The sequence below is a fragment of the Capra hircus genome, chromosome 5 (assembly GCF_001704415.2).
Source record: "Capra hircus breed San Clemente chromosome 5, ASM170441v1, whole genome shotgun sequence".
Classification (NCBI taxonomy): Eukaryota; Metazoa; Chordata; class Mammalia; order Artiodactyla; family Bovidae; genus Capra; species Capra hircus.
In genome coordinates this window covers 94091030-94111811 of record NC_030812.1, presented here as the reverse complement: position 1 = coordinate 94111811, position 20782 = coordinate 94091030, and the positions used below count along the sequence as shown (strand labels likewise).

The following is a 20782-nucleotide window of genomic DNA, read 5'->3' as shown; positions in this document are numbered from 1 at the left end:
ACCATCTTCTGTGGATGACTACTGTCCTTGGAGAAATAGCTTCTGTCCCACTATTGGCCCTAATACAGGATGACAGCTTGACCACAAGCCACTAAGTTACCATGTAACCTCAGTCGCCTGTCATGAACTGAGTATTGTATGATACATAGAAGCATAAAATTAAGTATGCATAGCAGCACTCTATCATCAGTATAGACTGATCTTGAGAAATTCCTACAGGAAGTAGTAAGTTGTATGAGTCTGCTTCTCTTTTCTGCTACACTTCTTCTCTTTTGCTCCTGTGAATGCATTGGAACTTCCTATAACTAAGAAAAATTTGGGTGGGCCTGGATTAAAGATGGTTCTGGATTATATACTGGCATCATTTGAAACTGGATGGCTATAGTACCACAGTCACACTCTGGAGTAGACTTGAAGAATATGGGTGAAGGAAAAACCTCATTTGGTGGGATTTCAACTGGTACATTTAGTTGTCTACTGTATCAGGACCAAAGAGTTGGTCAGAAGTATGGATCTATATTTATTAATGGGCATTTGCTGGTATCTGGCTGGATGATCAGGGGACAAAACAGAATTTGAAGACTGATGACACAGCAGTCTGGAATAGAGGTATGTGAATGGACCCCTCCAAATGAGCACAGAGAATGGAGATATTTGTATTCCTTGTGAATATCACCCAAGAACAACCTCAGCAAAAGAGTACATTTAAAATAAGGCAGAAAAAAATGACCCATTCTATAGATATTAGGCATCATTTTTCCTCAGACATCCCTGTCCTTGACAAATGGGCTTTTGCACAAAGTGGTCATGTGGTCAGGGACAGAGGTTATGCATGGACTTAACAACATGGCTTTCCACGGACCAAAACCATTGCAATGAGCCCAGGCTACAACAGTAGAGACCAACAGTGACCCTCCTGCTTTGAGACCATTCCTGGAGATAAGTCTATCTTGGCAGCAGGCTGATTACATTAGATTAATTCCATCATTCAAAGGGTATACTTTGTTCTCACTGATGGAGACCATTTCAGACTAATATAATTTGGAAGATTTACCTTTCCTACCTACAATACTTCTTCTAAACCCACCACAACCAATGCCTTAAGCACAATATTCCAAAGAATACAATTTTCAACCAATGAACTCATTTTATGGCAAAGTATGTTGATATGTTTATTTCATAGGATTCACTAGTCTTACCTATTCTTATTATCTAAAACAACTGTCCTAATAGAATGGTAGGATGGCCTTTTGTTTTAAAGACAAGTTATCTTTTAGAGTAATTGAAAATATTTTCTTTTACCTTCATTTATTTCATTTTTGATACTCTTTAGTCCTTTATGTTGATGCATGTTTCTGACCTATCTAATATTCTTTATCCCTGAGAACTTCTTTAACATTTCTTTTAGAATATTTCTGCTGACAATGAATTTCTTCAGTTCTGATTTGTTTGAAAGTATTTTTATGTCTCCTTCATTTTAAAGGATACTTTTGCCAGGTATAGAATTATGTGTTGTTGTTTTTTTCTTTCAGCACTTGAAAAGTGTCACTTTATTGTCTCTTGACTTGCATTGTTTTTGATGAGACATATATAATTCCAAGCCTTGTCCCTTTATGGTAATATATCTTTTTCTCTTGATGACTTCAGGATTTTTGCTTGTCTTTGATTTGCAGCTATTTAAATATGATATGCCTAAATTGTGGGGCTTTTGTATTTATCCTACTTGGTTCTCTGAACTTTTTGGATATGTGACTTACTCTCTGTAATTAATTAATTTTGGAAAAATTTTGGCCATTGTTTATTCAAATGTTCTACTTCGTTAATTCTTTTCCTTCTGGGATTCTAATTATGTATAATATCAGACCATTTGATATTATTCCACATCTCTTGAATATTCTGTTCTATTTTTTTGTTGATTCTTGCTTTTCTTTTTGCATTTTAGTTTGGATAACTTCTATTGACCTACCTTCAAGTTTATTGGTTCTTTGCTTACCTATGTTGAGTTTACTGATGAGCTCATTTAAGGCATTCTTCGTCTCCATCACTGATTTTTTAGCTCTCCCAGCTGTACTGTACTCTTATTTTAAAAATCTAATCATTTTAGCATGAGGTTGTGGGGAAGGAGGTGAGGGATATAATGTTGAGATTAAGTCACAGCTTTAAGCAGGCCTGTAAATTTGGATCTTGGGGTATGGATTTCTTAAGTGTTCTGTCTGTCTTGCTTGAGTGAACAAGCCTATCTCAGATTCCCTCTATCATTTCTTTTGGGTTTATATTCCAGGAATGGAATTGCTGAATCCTATGGTAATACTATGTTTAACTTTTTGAGGAAATGTCAATCTCTTTTCCACAGAGGCTATACCATTTTACATTCCCACGAGTGGCTCAGATGGTAAAGCGTCTGCCTGAAATGCCGGATACCTGAAATGCAGTTCGATCCTTGGGTCAGGAAGATCTCCTGAAGAAGGAAATGGCAACCCAATCCAGTATTCTTGCCTGGAAAATCCCATGTACAGAAGACCCTGGTAGGCTAGTCCATGGAATCGCAAAGAGTCGAACACGTCTGAGGGACTTCATTTTCTTTTTATTTCCAGTAATGCATGAGAGTTCTAATTTCTTTACATTTTTGTTGACATTTGTTATTATTGTTTGTTTGTTTTTGGTGCTAGCCCTCCTAATTGCTATAATGTGGTATGCCATTGTCATTTTTAAAAATATTTATTTTTAACTGATTGATGATTGCTTTACAATATTGGTTTGTTTCTGTCACACATCAACATGAATTAATGATAGATGTACATGTCCCTTCCCTCCCACCCATTCCCATCCCTTTAAGTTATTACAGAGTTTGAGTTCCTTGAGTTGTACAGCGTATTCCCATTGGCTATCTATTTATATGTTAGTGTATATGCTCACATGCTACTCTCTCCATTCATCTCACCTTCTCCCTCTTTTCCCCTACCTTTGTCCTTACATCTCTTCTCTGTATCTGGGTCTCCATTGCTGCTCTGTGAACAGGTTTATCAATATCATCCTTTTAGATTCCACATTATGTGTTAATATACAAAGTTTGTTTTTCTCTTTCTGACTAACTTCATTTTGCATAATAGGCTCTAGGTTCACCCACCTTATTAGAACTGACTCAAATGTGTTCCTTTTTATGTTTTAGTAGTATTCCATTAGGGCTTCCCTGGTGGTGCAGAGGTTAAAGCGTCTGCCTGCAATGTGGGAGACCTGGGTTCGATCCCTGGGTCGGGAAGATCCCCTGGAGAAGGAAATGGCAACCCACTCCAGTATTCTTGCCTGGAGAATCCCATGGATGGAGGAGCTTGGTGGGCTACAGTCCATGGGTCACAAAGAGTCGGGCACGAGTGAACAATATTGTACCACAGCTTCTTTATCCATTCATCTGTTGATGGACATCTAGGTTGCTTCCAGGTCTTAGCTATTGTCAATTGTGCTGCAATGAACATTGGGGTACATGTATCTTTTTCAGTTTTGGTTTCTTCAGGGTATACGCCTAGAAGTGGAATTGCTGGGTCATATGGTGGTTTTATTTCTAGTTTTTTTAAGGGATCACCATACTGTCTTCCATAGTGGCTGTATCAATATACATCCCCACCAGCAGTGCAGGAGAGTTCCCTTTTCTCCACACCCTCTCCAGCACTTGTTATTTGTGAATTATTTTTTTATTGTGGTCATTCTGTCCAGTGTGAGATACCTCATTGTAGTTTTGATTTGCATTCTTCTAATAATGAATGAGATTGAGCATCTCTTCATGTGTTTATTAGCCATCTGACAGAAGATAAGATGGTTCGATGGCAACACCAACTTGATGGACATGAGTTTGAGCAAGCTCCGGGAGTTGGTGATGGACTGGGAAGCCTGGTGTGCTGCAGTCCATGGGGTCACAAAGAGTCAGACACGACTGAGCAACTGAACTGAACTAAACAAATACATTTCTTTGGAGAAATGTCTGTTGTTTTCTACAGAGGTATACCATTTTACATTCCCACCAGTAATGCATAGGAATTCTAATTTCTTCACATTCTCATCAACATTTGTTATTATTGTTTCCTTGCTTTTGGTGATAGTCCTCCTAATTGCTATAATGTGGTGTGTCATTGTGATTTTTAATTTGCATTTTCCTAGTGACTAATGCTGTGGAGCACCTTTTTGTGTGCTTATTGGCTATTTGTATATCTTCTTGTAGATAAGTCTGTTTAAGTACTTCATTCATTTTTGAGCTGGGTTTTGTTGTGGTTATTGTTGTGATTATAAGAATTCTTTATAAATTCTGGACTTTTATCAGATTTTCAATGATTCTGTCCCATTAGGTGGGTTGTCTTATTTCCTTGATCTTGTACTTTGATTTATAAAAGTTTTAATTTAAAAAAATCGAGAAATAATTAACATGTATTTTATTAGTTTCAGATATACAACACAATTCAATATCTGTATACCATGCAAAATGATCATCACAATAAGTCTATTTAACTTCCATCACCACACATAGTTACAAATTTTTTTCTTATGAGAACTTTTAAGATTTACTCTATTATCGACTTTCAAATATATAATACATTATTTTAAACTAGAAACAAAGCTGTACATTACATCCCTATGATTTATTTATAACTGAAAATTTGTACTTTTTGACTCCTTTCACCCATTTCACTTACCTCCCTATCCCACATCTCTTGCAAGTGTCTGCCTGTTTTCTGGATCTATGAGTTTAGCTTCTACTTTGTTGATTTTTAAAAAAAATTCCACGTGTAAGTGGGATTATATAGTATTTGTCATTCTCTGACTTATTTCACTGAGACCAATGCTCTCAAGATCCATCCATGGTGTCGCAAATGGCATGATTTCATTCCTTTTTATGATTGAATAATATTTCATTGTATATATACCACATCTTATTTATTTATTTATCCATTAAACGATCACTTATGTTGCTTCCATGTCTATCGTAAACAATGTTGTAAGGAACATGGAAGCGCATGTATCTTCTTGAGTTAGTGTTTGAGTTTCTTTTCAATAAATACCTAAAGTGTAAAAGCTGGATCATATCGTTGATCTATTTTTAAGTTTTTTGAGAAACCTCTCATTGTTTTTCATGGTGGCTGCACCAATTTACATTCCCAGCAACAGTGCACAAAATTTCCTTTTTCCTCTACATCCTCATCAGCACTTGTTATCTCTTGTCCTTTCAATAATAGTCATTATGATAAAAGTGAGGTAATATCCCATTGTGGTTTTGATTTATATTTTCCTAATGATTACTGGATAACTGTGATATTGAATGGTTTGCCTTGGAGAAGAATAGAGATCATTCTGTTGTTTTTGAGACTGCATCCAAGTAATGCATTTCGGACCCTTTTGTTGACCATGATGGCTACTCCATTTCTTCTGAGGGATTCCTGCCCACTGTAGTAGATATAATGGTCATCTGAGTTAAATTCACTCATTCCAGTCCATTTTAGTTTGCTGATTCCTAGAATGTCAATGTTCACTCTTGCCATCTGTTTGACCACTTTCAATTTGCCTTGATTTATGGACCTGACTTTCCAGGCTCCTATGCAATATTGCTCTTTACAGCATCGGATCTTACTTCTATCACCAGTCACATCCACAACTGGGTATTATTTTTGCTTTGGGTCTATCCCTTCATTCTTTCTGGAGTTATTTCTCCACTGATCTCCAGTAGCATATTGGGCACCTAATGACCTGGGGAGTTCCTCTTTTGGTATCCTATCATTTTGCCTTTTCATACTGTCCATGGGGTTCTCAAGGCAAGAATACTGAAGTGGTCTGCCATTCCCTTCTCCAGTGGACCACATTCTGTCAGACCTCTCCACCATGACCCACCTATCTTGGGTGGCCCCACAGAGCATGGCTTAGTTTCATTGAGTTAGACAAGGCTGTGGTCCTAGTGTGATTAGATTGACTAGTTTCCTGTGAGTATGGTTTCAGTGTGTCTGCCCTCTGATGCCCTCTTGCAACACTTACCATATTACTTGGGTTTCTCTTAGCTTGGGCATGGGGTTTTCCAAGTCTATGCCCCAACCAGTAACGCTGAAGTTGAACGGTTTTATGAAGAAATACAAGACCTTTTAGAACTAACACCCAAAAAAAGATGTCCTTTTCAATATAGGGGACTGGAATACAAAAGTAGGAAGTCAGGAAACACCTGGCATAAAGGCAAATTTGACTTTGGAATGCAGAATGAAGCAGGGCAAAGACTAATAGAGTTTTGCCAATAAAATGCACTGGTCATAGCAAACACCCTCTTCCAACAACACAAGAGAAGACTCTACACATGGACATCACCAGGTGGTCAACACCGAAATCAGATTGATTATATTCTTTGGAGCCAAAGATGGAGAAGCTCTATACAGTCGAAAAAAACAAGACCAGGAGCTGACTGTGGCTCAGATCATGAACTCCTTATTGCCAAATTCAGACTCAAATTGAAGAAAGTAGGGAAAACCGCTAGACCATTCAGGTATGACCTAAATCAAATCCCTTGTGATTACATAGTGGAAGCGAGAAATAGATTTAAGGGCCTAGATGTGACAGATAGAGTGCCTGATGAACTATGGAATGAGGTCCGTGACATTGTACAGGAGACAGAATCAAGATCATCTCCATGGAAAAGAAATGCAAAAAAGCAAAATGGCTGTCTGAGGAGGCCTTACACATAGCTGTGAAAAGAAGAGAGGCAAAAAGCAAAGGAGAAAAGGAAAGCTATAAGTATCTGAATGCAGAGTTCCAAAGAATAGCAAGAAGACATAAGAAAGCCTTCTTCAGTGATCAGTGCAAAGAAATAGAGGAAAAGAACAGAATGGGAAAGACTAGAAATCTCTTCAAGAAAATTAGAAATACCAAGGGAACATTTCATGCAAAGAAATGGCCTTAGAAAGCATCACTACGAACAAAGCTAGGGGAGGTGATGGAATTCCAGTTGAGCTCTTTCAAATCCTGAAAGATGATGCTGTGAAAGTGCTGCACTCAATATGCCAGCAAATTTGGAAAACTCTGCAGTGGCCACAGGACTGGAAAAGGTCAGTTTTCATTCCAATCCCAAAGAAAGGCAATGCAAAAGAATGCTCAAACTACCGCACAATTGCACTCATCTCACATGCTAGTAAAGTAATGCTCAAAATTCTCCAAGCTAGGCTTCAGCAATACATGAACCATGAACTTCCTGATGTTCAAGCTGGTTTTAGAAAAGGCAGAGGAACCAGAGATCAAATTGCGAACATCCACTGGATCATGGAAAAAGCAAGAGAGTTCCAGAAAAACATCTATTTCTGCTTTATTGACTATGCCAAAGCCTTTGACTGTGTGGATCACAATAAACTGTGGAAAATTCTGAAAGAGATGGGAATACCAGACCACCTGACCTGCCTCCTGAGAAATCTGTATGCAGGTCAGGAAGCAACATTTAGAACTGGACAGGGAACAAGTGACTGGTTCCAAATAGGAAAAGGAGTATGTCAAGGCTGTATATTGTCACCCTGCTTATTTAACTTCTATGCAGAGTACATCATGAGAAATGCTGGACTGGAAGAAGCACAAGCTGGAATCAAGATTGCCGGGAGATATATTTATCAATAACCTCAGATATGCAGATGACACCACCCTTATGGCAGAAAGTGAAGAGGAGCTAAAGAGCCTCTTGATGAAAGTGAAAGAGGAGAGTGAAAAAGTTGGCTTAAAGCTCAATATTCAGAAAACGAAGATCATGGCATCTGGTCCCATCACTTCATGGGAAATAGACAGGGAAACAGTGGAAACAGTGTCAGACTTTATTTTTTTGAGCTCCCAAATCACTGCAGATGGTGATTGCAGCCATGAAATTAAAAGACGCTTACTCCTTGGGAGAAAAGTTATGACCAACCTAGATAGCATATTCAAAAGCAGAGACATTACTTTGCCGACTAAGGTCCGTCTAGTCAAGGCTATGGTTTTTCCAGTTGTCACGCATGGATGTGAGAGTTGGACTGTGAAGAAGGCTGAGCACCAAAGAATTGATGCTTTTGAACTGTGGTGTAGGAGCAGACTCCTGAGAGTCCCTTGGACTGCAAAGAGATCCAACCAGTGCATTCTGAAGGAGATCAACCCTGGGATTTCTTTGGAAGGAATGATGCTAAAGCTGAAACTCCAGCACTTTGGCCACCTCAAGTGAAGAGTTGACTTATTGGAAAAGACTCTGATGCTGGGAGGGATTGGGGGCAGGAGGAGAAGGGGACGACCAAGGATGAGATGGCTTGAAGGCATCACTGACTCGATGGACATGAGTCTGAGTGAACTCCGGGAGTTGGTGATGGACAGGGAGGCCTGGCGTGCTGTGATTCATGGGGTCGCAAAGAGTCAGACACGACTGAGCGACTGAACTGAACTGAATAATTACTGATTTGATTACTTTTCCATGTATCTGTTGGCCATTTGTATGTCTTCTTAGAATAATGTATATTCAGATATTGTGATTATTTTTCAATATTTGTTTGCTTTTGAGTGTATGAGTTTTTTATAGATTTTTAATATTAATCCATTATCAGATACACAATTTATGAATTATTTTCTCCCATTCTGTAGGTTTCCTCTTCGTTTTGTTGATAGTTTCCTCTACTGTGCTGAGGCTTATTAGTTTAATGTAGTCACACATTTCTTTTTCCTTTTGTTGCCTTTGCTTTTTATGTCAAGTGTAAAAACTCACTAAGACTAATGTTAGTGAGCATAACATCTGTTTTTTTCTGGGAGGTTTAAAGCTTCCAGGCTTACATTTAAAATTTTAATTCATTTTGTATTAATTTTTGTATATGGTATAAGACAATTGTTCAGGTCATTTCTTTGCATGTGGCTGTTCTGATTTTTCCAACACCTTTTATTGAAGTGGCTGTCATTTCCCCATAGTACATTCCTGGCTCCTTTGTTGTAAATTAACTTACCATATTTAACATATTGGTTGATTTTACATATTTGTGGATTCACTTCTGGGATCTCTATTCTGTTTCACTGATCTATATATCTGTTTTTATGCCAGTGCCATACTGTTTTGGTTATTATGACTTTATAATATAGTTGAAACCAGAGACCATGATGTTTCCAGATTTGCTCTTTCTCAAGATTGCTTTGGTTGTTCACGTGTGTGTGTGTGTGTGTGTGTGTGTGTGTGTGATTCTTTGTATCTTTAGGGTTTTCTGCATATCATATCATATCATATAATCTGCATAATAAAACTGTCATAATGACAGTTTTGCTGCTTTCTTTCTGATTTGGATAAATGATTTCTTTTTCTTGTCTAATTGTCCTGGCTAGGACATTCAATACTCTGTTGAATAAAAGTGGCAAGAGTGGGCATTTTTGTATTGTTCTTGGTCTTAGAGGAAAAGCTCTTAGCTTTTTACCCTTGAGAGTGATATTAACTCTGGGCTTGTCATGAAAGTGAAAGTGAAAGTGAAGTCGCTCAGTCGTGTCTGACTCTGCGACCCCATGGACTGTAGCCTATCAGGCTCCTCCGTCCATGGGATTTTCCAGGCAAGAGTGCTGGAGTGGATTGCCATTTCCTTCTCTAGGGGGTCTTCCCGACCCAGGAATCAGACCCGGGTCTCCCGCATTACAGGCAGATGGTTTACCATCTGAGCCACCAGGGAAGCCCAACATATATGGCCTTTATTATGTTGAAGTATATTCCCTCTATACCACTTTGTTGGGAGTTTTTGATCATAAATAAGGTTGACTTTTGTCAAACATTTTTCTGCATTTATTGAGCTGATCATAATTTTTATCCTTCATTTTATTAATGTTGTATATCATACTGATTGACTTACAGGTATTAAACTATCCCTCAGTTCAGTTCAGTTCAGTTGCTCAGTCGTTTGACTCCTAGCAACCCCATGAACCGCAGCACGCCAGGCCTCCCTGTCCATGACCAACTCCCGGAGTCCACCCAAACCCATGTCCATTCAGTCAGTGATGCCATCCAACCATCTCATTCTGTGTCGTCCCCTTTTCTTCCCACATTCAATCTTTCCCAGCATCAGGGTCTTTTCAAATGAGTCAGCTCTTCGCATCAGGTGGCCAAAGTATTGGAGTTTCAGCTTCACTATCAGTCCTTCCAATGAACACCCAGGACTGATCTCCCTTAGGATGGACTGGTTGGATCTCGAACTATCCTTACATCCCCGAAATAAGTCCCACTTTATCTTGGTGTATGATTCTTTTAATGTATTGTTTGCTAATTGAATTCTGTTTGTTAATATTTTGTTGAGGATTTTTCATCTCTGTTCATTAGGAATACTGGTATGTTATTTTCTTTTCTGGTGGCATCCTTTCCCGGGTTTGGTATCAAGATAATGCTATCCTCCTAAACTGAGTTTGTTTCATCCTCTTCTATTTTTTGGAAGATTTTGAAGAGAATTTGGTATTAGCTTGCTTTTAAATGTCTGGTAGAATTCACCAGTGAAACCATCTGGTCCTGGCCTTTTGTTGCTCAGAAAATTTTGATTACCAATTCCGTCTCCTTACTGGTTAATTGGTGCATTCAGATTTTCTATTTTTTCATGCTTTAGACTTGTTAGGTTGTACATTTCTAGGAATTTATCCATTTCTCCTAGGCTGTCCAATTTGTTGATGTATAATTGTTCATAGTAGTGTCTTATGAGCCTTTGTATTTATGGAGTACATAATTTATTCTCTTTTGTTTGATTACTTCAACAAACAAGCGAAGAGTATCTCTTTCCTCATGGAAGGCTCAGTTCCTTTTTAAAGGGCTTTTTCCAGATGAAGTCAGGCCCATCCAAGATAATATCTCCTTTGGTTATTCAAAATCAATTTTTATGAGATCTTAATTACATCTGAAAATTTCTTTCACCTTTGCCATATTCTGTTGGTTAACTCTGGGATATACTGGAGGAAAGAGTTGCCTGGCATGCTGCATACATGGGTCCACAAAAAGTTGGACATGACTTAGTGACTGAACAATAACAACATTGGCTGGAAGGAAGTCATGAGTTTTATCCACACTCAAGGGGAAATCATTACACAGGGTGTGAATGCAAAGGTGTAGAGATCATCTTAGATTTCTTTTTATTATACTTCCTATTCCAAGAAGTTATTTCTGAAGTTTTCCCAGGCTTTCCTACTTAACACCTCAGTAAACTACTCTGACGGAGAAGGCAATGGCACCCCACTCCAGTACTGTTGCCTGGGAAATCACATGGACGGAAGAGCCTGGTAGGCTGCAGTCCATGGGGTCGCTAAGAGTCAGACATGACTGAGTGACTTTACTTTCACTTTTCACTTTCATGAATTGGAGTAGGAAATGGCAACCCACTCCAGTGTTCTTGCCTGGAGAATCCCAGGGACGGGGGAGCCCGGTGGGCTGCCGTTTATGGGGTCACAGAGTTGGACACGACTGGAGTGACTTAGCAGCAGCAAACTACTCTGAAAATTGGAAGATGATAAGAATTATCAGGTTATGGTTAATTCATATTCTATCTTAATGGTAGTATAGGATATATAGATAGAAACTGCCCAAAGTGATCTATGTTTGTGACATTACTACTCTGACAAATATTACTACTACTACTATTGCTACTATGATTACTATTAGCTAACACTCATCAAGGTATTAATGCTAGTATATAGTCAGCGTTCCTCAAAGTGTTTTATCATAAAGAAGAGAAGCGAAAAGTAAAGGAGAAAAGGAAAGATATAAGCATCTGAATGCAGAGTTCCAAAGAATAGCAAGAAGACATAAGAAAGCCTTCCTCAGCGATCAATGCAAAGAAATAGAGGAAAAGAACAGAATGGGAAAGACTAGAGATCTCTTCAAGAAAATTAGTAATACCAAGGGAACATTTCATGCAAAGATGGACTCGATAAAGGACAGAAATGGTCTGGACCTAACAGAAGCAGAAGATATTATGAAGAGATGGCAAGAATACACGGAAGAACTGTACAAAAAGGATCTTCATGACCCAGATAATCACGATGGTGTTATTACTCACCTCGAGCCAGACATCCTGGAATGTGAAGTCAAGTGGGCCTTAAAAAGCATCACTACGAACAAAGCTAGGGGAGGTGATGGAATTCCAGTTGAGCTCTTTCAAATCCTGAAAGATGATGCTGTGAAAGTGCTGCGCTCAATATGCCAGCAAGTTTGGAAAACTCAGCAGTGGCCACAGGACTGGAAAAGGTCAGTTTTCAGTCCAATCCCAAAGAAAAGCAATGCCAAAGAATGCTCAAACTACCACACAATTGCACTCATCTCACATGCTAGTAAAGTAATGCTCAAAATTCTCCAAGCCAGGCTTCAGCAATACATGAACTGTGAACTTCCTGATGTTCAAGCTGGTTTTAGAAAAGACAGAGGAACCAGAGATCAAATTGCGAACATCCACTGGATCATGGAAAAAGCAAGAGAGTTCCAGAAAAACATCTACTTCTGCTTTATTGACTATGCCAAAGCCTTTGACTGTGTGGATCACAAGAAACTGTGGAAAATTCTGAAAGAGATGGGAATACCAGACCGTTTGACCCATGTCTTGAGAAATCTGTATGCAGGTCAGGAAGCAAGTTAGAACTGGACATGGAACAACAGACTGGTTCCAAATAGGAAAAGGAGTACGTCAAGGCTGTATATTGTCACCCTGCTTATTTAACTTCTATGCAGAGTACATCATGAGAAATGCTGGACTGGAAGAAACACAAGCTGGAATCAAGATTGCGGGGAGAAATATCAATAACCTCAGATATGCAGATGACACCACCCTTATGGCAGAAAGCAAAGAGGAACTAAAAAGCCTCTTGATGAAAGTGAAAGTGGAGAATGAAAAAGTTGGCTTAAAGCTCAACATTCAGAAAATGAAGATCATGGCATCCGATCCCATCACTTCATGGGAAACAGATGGGGAAACAGGGGAAACAGTGTCAAACTTTATTTTTCTGGGCTCCAAAATCACTGCAGATGGTGATTGCAGCCATGAAATTAAAAGATGCTTACTCCTTGGAAGAAAAGTTATGACCAACCTAAATACCATATTCAAAAGCAGAGACATTACTTTGCCGACTAAGGTCCGTCTAGTCAAGGCTATGGTTTTTCCAGTAGTCATGTATGGATGTGAGAGTTGGACTGTGAAGAAAGCTGAGTGCCGAAGAATGGATGCTTTTGAACTGTGGTGTAGGAGAAGACTCTTGAGAGTCCCTTGGACTGCAAAGAGTTCCAACCAGTGCATTCTGAAGGAGATCAACCCTGGGATTTCTTTGGAAGGAACTGATGCTAAAGCTGAAACTCCAGCACTTTGGCCACCTCAAGTGAAGAGTTGACTCATCGGAAAATACTTTGATGCTGGGAGGGATTGGGGGCAGGAGGAGAAGGGGACGACAGAGGATGAGATGACTGAATGGCATCACGGACTTGATGGATGTGAGTCTGAGTGAACTCTGGGAGTTGGTAATGGACAGGGAGGCCTGGCGTGCTGCAATTCGTGGGGTCACAAAGAGTCGGACACAACTGAGCGACTGAAATGAACTGAATCTTTGTAAAAACATTACCAGATAAGGGAAATTTTTACCATGCCCATTTCCTTTTTCTGAAACCATTTGGCTAGAGAAATTTAGAACATGTAGTAAGAAGCTGAGCGTGCATGTGTGCTTAGTTGCTCAGTTCAGTTCAGTTGCTCAGTTGTGTCAGACTCTTTGTGACCCCATGGACTGCAGCACATCAGGCTTCCTTATCCATCACCAACTCCCAGATCTTGCTCAAACTTATGTCCATCGAGTTGGTGATGCTTAGTTGTGTCCAACTCTTTGCAAAGCCATGGGCTGCCACACACCTGGCTCCTCTGTCCATGGGGATTATCCAGGCAAGAAAACTGGAGTGGGCTGCCATACCCTCCTCCAGGGGATCTATTCAACCCAGAGATCAAACCAGGGTCTCCTGCATTGCAGGCAGAGACAAGATTTTAATTCAGGTAGTGTATCTTCAGAGCTCATTTTTATAAGCACTAAATTAGACTGTTTCTAACAGTACTTAGAAACTCTAGCTTTCCTCTTTAACTGTTCCTTTCTCAAGTTTATATTGTTTTTCAAAAGTTTTATTTTCCTCGTTCAATTGCTGCTCAATTTCTTCATTTTAAAATGTTTACTATTTTAGGTTTCTGTCTTTTTGTTTTTTGGAATTTTCTCTGTGACATTGCTTTACTCCACTTTTTTTCTAGAAGAGTATTCAGTCTGTATGTATAAATAAGCCCATCACGGAGGGTAAAATATATAAATCCTTCAGTACTTACTGGTAAGTAGCTGCTCTACACCAAATATCCCTCCTACCAGCCAGTCTGTCTCAATGCTCAGCTGAAGAATCCCTGGACCTCTCCAGAAACCTACAACTAGAAGTTTCAGTTCAGGTCAGGTCAGTTCATTTCAGTTACTCAGTGGTGTCCGACTGTTTGCGACCCCATGAATCACAGCACACCAGGCCTTCCTGTCCATCACCATCTCCCGGAGTCCACTCAAACTCACGTCCATCGAGTTGGTAATGCTATCCAGCCATCTCATCCTCTGTCGTCAACATCTAGTAAATTAGGGGTCTTCAAACCTTCTTCTATTCTAATTGGTCAGTGCCTGGTACCACAAGGATTGATAAATATTCTAAGTATCATCCTATTATAAATTTAAGCCACACCTTTTCCTCTTTACAGTGCCTTTGCATTTCTGTTTTACCTAACTTGAATCTTCTTTCTTTTGTACCTATTCTGACAGCCACTTTAAGTTCTACATTATGAGTCAGATCAAGTATCACCTATTCTGTGAAGTTTTCCTACATTCCACAAGAAGATTTATGTTCTCTTGTTTTATATTTCTTTTATTTTTAGTATATAACCTCATGATTGTAATGACCTCATAATGGGAATCTGTATATATGACTCCTTCCTGATTAGAGGCAGTGTCATTTCCTCTGGGCATCTCTAGTGCTTCGGAAAGTGTGTGAATAAAGAATAAACGATGTACTTGTTGATTGAAACAATGAATGATTGGTTAGATTAATCAGCAGGCAGAATAGCCAAAGAGCCTATAAACATGTCATTGAGGATATATGGGGGAAGATTAAAATACAATAAAACTAAGTGGAGTTTTGGGGCGGCAAGTCTAGAATATGAGCAAGAAAGAAAATTGCCCAACTGGTGAGTTCATGTTCAATTATTTGTCATTAGCCAAGACAATTAAGAATGAACTATTATGAAAATTATTCCTTTTTAGTTGCTTATAGAAGACAAAGAGAAAGCTAACGAACTCTACCAACCTCATTTCTTATTATAGAATTTTAAATATTGATAGATTTGTAATTTGCTGAGCATCTATTTTATAATCGAGCACTATGTGTTAAATTATAATACATAATTTGTTATAATTGAGCCTCTATTTGTAATTTATTGAGCACCAGTGTACTATATTCTGTGCTAAGGACAGAATCAAATTATAGAAATAAATATTAACCACCCCACATTAATTTCTAATTATTTACAAAAACCTCCTGTTAACTTTTTTGTCTCCTCCACTGTAGTAGAGATTTCTTAAAGACGGGCAAAGTAATATAGGTCTGGAACACACTCATTGCTAAATAAATACTGAATGAATAGATTAAGCATCAGGGTTTACTAATGATATTAAAAAAAAAAAACCTCACTATCCATTTGTCAGTCTGCTTTTGCTTTGCAGAACACATTTACATTTATCCAATCATTTAGCCTCCTCAACTGATTTGAATTACAGTTATTATCATTTTGGAGATGAGAAAACTGACTAACACTTATTCCAAGTAACAAGCAAGTAAGCAGGAGTAACTGGACGTAAGCCCAGATTCTTCAAAAAACACGAGCAGCTTTTTTTTTTTTTTTTTTTTATTGCACTCTGTGGCCTTCATGAGGGTTTGGCTCGCAGTAAAAAACTAAGTAACAGGGATACAACAGGTTGAAAGGTACAACTGGAAGCGCTTGTTCTGGCAGAGAACAACTGAAAATAAAGATGTGTTTGCGCCATTCTCTCGTGACTTACACAGTTTAAAGTATATTTTCCGAGTTTTTAATATACACGATAAAGTAACATGCTATAGTCTTTTTCGAAAACCTTGCCCTAGCTCTTTTAACTTTCACCCACCTATTTCCTTCCTTCTTTACTGAGGCTCATAGAGGGCGCTCACAAAGTGCTACTCACCGGTTGAGCGATGCGCCACTCAAAAAACACACCTCACTGCAACTAAAGGGCGCAGCGCCACCACCTCAGACTAGCTTCTCTTTTCCACGGCAGGAGGCGGGGCCAATATTTCTCATTCAAATAAAAACCCTGGAGATTTGCATGGGGAACAGCTAATCCGGGAGCCTATTGGCTGAAAGCACGGCGGGCGTGGCCAATATTACGACCACCGAGCCCCGCCTACAATAATTTGCATAACGGCCCCGGCGCGTGCAAGGGAGAAGCGGGTTTGTTTTTGAATCTGCGGAGGCGGCGGCGGAGGCAGCGGCGGCGCGGCGAGTGGGGAGCGCGAGACTGAGGCGGCAGCGGTGGGGACGGCTGCGCGGGACGACTCTGTAGGACGGAACTTGGTTCCTCCTGCCTCATCTCCCGCCCCGAAAGGTATATGTGAGTCCCAGGGGCTGTTATAACCACATTTTGTTAAATTACTATTGTATTTCTTAAGAGTCAAGACCGCATTATGGCGGCTGCGGGAGTTGTGTTTGCGCCTGCGCGGTTGCGGAGCTGCGGGCGGGCGCTGCATGGGAGCACGTGATCTTGCGGGGTCGGGCTCTAGCTGCAGTTGTGCAGCTGGCGGGGCGGTGGCTGCGCAAGCGCAATATTCATTTTCAAGATCTAATGTTCTTGGACGCCATTCGGGTTCTAGATTTAATTTTTTTCATTCTTGAGGGGTTTCGTTTTGTTACACGGGAATTTCTATATTTTTCAAAGAAAACGTTTCTCTTATGCTGTATTCCTGTAGCGACCTGAGAGTTTTTTTGTGTGTGTGTATTTCTCCTATTTTCTGAGAAGCTGTGGACTTAATTTTGTGTAAAAATGATTGTCCATTTGTGGTTCTCGATTTTAATTTCACTTTAAGTGTATTGCCGGATTCACGTTTATATTTAGGGAGCTAAAGATCAGCACCTAGTGGTGTTCTCACGGGAAGTGCAATTATTTGAACTGCATATTTGCAACTACATTTTTAACCCTATCCTTACCAGTTCTATTATGGAATGTTTTCAAAATAGGAACAGTTTAAGGTTTGGAAATATGAGAGGGGGGGGACATTGAAAGAATCTATATAATGTTGTTTTAAAAAGAAATCTTAATCTCCTTAAGTGTTTATATTTTTTTAAATAATTGGATCTTCAGTCGGTGGAGTTTTAATCAGTGGTGTGCCTCTGACCTTGCTTGCATTTTTTCTATTTTTGATTGCATGTCTAGTACTGCTTCAGTTAGATTATATTTGTTACTTTGACTTTTAAAATTGTAATGATATGTAAAATATAACTCAAACTCGGTAAATTTTCCTGATAAAGAATTCTACAACTACCCTGAGGCCTTTATGAGGAGATTGTGAATCATCAATAAATCAGTTGATTAAAAAAACAGCCTGCTATATATAAATGTGTGTAAGATACAGTTTGTGTTTGGTTTTTAAAGTTGTCTGTTCCTGGTTTTAGTTTCTTAAAGTATCCTGATTATTTTAGTTTAAAATGGTAGTGTCACTATATTTAAATCTTAGGTAAGCCTTTGGGAGAAGTTTTATACGATTTAATAGAATTCCACCATTGTGCAAATTATTTCTTACTGGCCTGAAAACTTGTAAATGGTTGTCATAAATGTCATCTTTGTCTTGTATATGCAACAACTGTTTTCTTGGTTATGTAACTCTTAAAATTAGTCACTTGTCAAATGAAGAAGTGGCTGTCGCTTTATAATCTTCGTTGGTTTAGGGACTTTATTGCCTACAGGTACTGTTAATAAGAATTAAATAGATGTAGTTGAAAGGAATACTTTTGGTTGATGGGTTTTTAAAAAAATGACATCACACAGGGGATAGAATGCAGTGATAGAAATAATTCTTTTTTTCTGAACAGAGTATTTGTTGTTGTGATATAATTTTTGAACCTCCAAGTCTTTTACACAGAAATATATTTAGAGGGCAGTTGTGTGATTTTTTTTTCCCCCCTTTTATGCTTCCAGGTTGATTACCCAGCACACCCCTTCCATCTCCAGATATAATTTCAAATATTTAGGAGTTGAAACATGTTTTTTTCTGTGTCTGTGTATGCGTACATAGTAAGGTTAAGAAAAGAACTTCTGTCTAGGACACGTTTCATTCTGCACTTCTCAGAAAAGTGAAATATTTTGTTTTATATATTTAAACTTATGTTTTCATTTGCATATACAAATGATTGCCTCAGGTTAATGTTGAAGCTTACAAGAGGCACTTGACAACACTGAAGAACATAACGAACTATGTAAATATGTATTGGTAGGACAGTTTTGCTGTTTTGTAGTGATGGGCACTATTTGTTAGAAAGGCAAGTATAGTTCTATAAACTTAAAACTAAGAATAATGTACTGTTTGAACGTCTAATATTTTTTGTTCATTAGTACTCTGAATAACAGGCATGATTTGGAATTTAAGTTACTATTAAGACTGAATAAATACTGAATTAATTCTGTTACTGGGAGTCACTTAAAATCCTTTTAGATTTGTACATTTTAAACAAAAAATTCAGGAAAAAAAGATTTGAATACTTAAGCCAAAGCCATTAAAGTTTGTTTTTTCTTTAAATTGTGATTTGAATATTGATATTTAAAACTTTTTACTTGTTTTAGCACGTTTAGAAGGTGTCAAAAGTTAATTAGAAATAAACACACTAAATGTTTTTGTGACTTTCCTATTTATTGATTGATCAGTTAGTCTATCTTTTGGATCATAATTTCATTCCTGCCCCTTAACCTAAGCATATGCGTACACACATAATGTCGTATTGTGGCTATTTACTTTCCTGGTGGCTCAGTGGAAAAGAATCCGCTTGCAATGCAGGAGATGTATAGGAGACATGGGTTTGATCCCTGAGTCGGGAAGATCCCATGGAGGAGGAAACACATTCCAGTATTCTTGCCAGGGAAATTCCATAGATGGAGAAGCCTGGCAGGCTACAGTCCATGGGATTGCAAAGAGTTGGACACAACTGAGCATGCACACACACACAACCTATTGTTATATTGTGGATATTTATCCATTTCATTGTTCTTTAGAAGTATGTTTTTCAAAAATGATTGCATGATATTCATTTTGTGAAAATATCCTAAATTATCAAATGTTCTTGAAATACATTTTTAAACAGCCACAAAATATCAGTGTTTTTAATAAGAATGTACTAAGACTTTCCTTATTGAATATTTTGTTCATTTTGCATTTCTCTATTGTAAATAAAGCTACAGTGAATATGTTGTACATGAATCATAGTCTATATCTTATTTCTTTGAAATTGCTGTTTCAAAGGGCTTTTAAAGTAATTTACAAAATAGATAAAAACTTAGTTTTTTTGAAAAGCATTTCCCACGCCACCATGATTTTGGTGGTTGAGAAACAGTAGCTTATTTACTTTTTTTCCTGGTAACTAGTGAAATTGAACTTTTAAACATTTAATATATATGCAACTTTCTCATTTTTCTTGACTTTGCTGTTTGAGGATATTTTGTGTATCTTTTTTTGTGGTAAATGTTAATATTTTTCTTATTTGTTTATAACAGTTATTTGTGAATATGAAAATTGCTTTTCATATTTTTTGTAGTTTTTTTGTTTTTTTCCAGTTAAATTTTTTAAAACAATTGCTATGGGCTTCCAGGTGGAACAGTGGTAAAGAATCCACTTGCCAATGCAGGAGACACAAGGGATATGGGTTAGATTCCTGGGTTGGGAAGATCCCTTGGAGTAGCAGTGGCAACCCACTCCAGTATTTCTTGCCTAGAACGTTACATGGATGGAAGAACCTGGCTGTCTACAATCTATTGGTTTGCAGATTTGGACATGGTGTTACCTACTTAGAATTGTTATATTTTAATGTAGTGATATGCACTACTTTTTATTTATTATTTTTCCAAGACTTCTCTGCATAAAAAATACTACTTGTTATAAGAGGAACTAAATGATTGTTCTGTTTATTTTTTCCAGGTGTTTTAATTATCTTAAAAAATAGGTTTGCATCTACGTAGAGTTTATTTTGACATTGGGTAAAGATGGGTTGCTAGTTTCAGTCTTTTCCAAATATCTAATTTTCTTTGAATTTTGTGTTGGTGATTCATTTCTTATTGCTTTAAGATGCTTCTTTGACCATAGCTTACTAGGTTTGAGCTGTCAGTTCTGCTTCATTTACTAGGGCTATTTAATTAGGCCCATTGACCTTTGGGGGATCTATAGATAGGTTTGAAAACTTGCATGGGTTCCATGATATACACAGTTTTATGTGAGTGAACATAATTTGCAAGTTTTTCTGGGGAGAGGCAGTGTTTTCAGCTTCTCACGGAAATAGTTTATGTAAAATTTAAAAGCAGGTTAACAACACTGTAACTGGGACTTGTTTATGTAGCAGTACTGCTTTATCTGCTGTAGTGCTATAGACTATATAAATATATGAAGGGACAGTACATAGCATTCCTTTTCATAATTTCCTAAGTGAGTTTTCCCTGCTTTTGTAATAAATTTGGCAAAGTTTTAAAACAGCCAAATATTTAAAGT

General features: G+C 38.2%; 1 protein-coding gene across 1 annotated transcript in view; it reads left to right on the top strand.

The window, feature by feature from the left end:
* Window positions 16469-20782, top strand: part of ATF7IP (activating transcription factor 7 interacting protein) — a 115084-nt gene continuing 110770 nt past the window's right edge. Inside the window, exon 1 of the mRNA XM_018048451.1 lies at window positions 16469-16644. The gene's annotated coding sequence lies outside the window, so the exon portion shown is untranslated. The remainder of the gene's footprint in view (window positions 16645-20782) is intronic.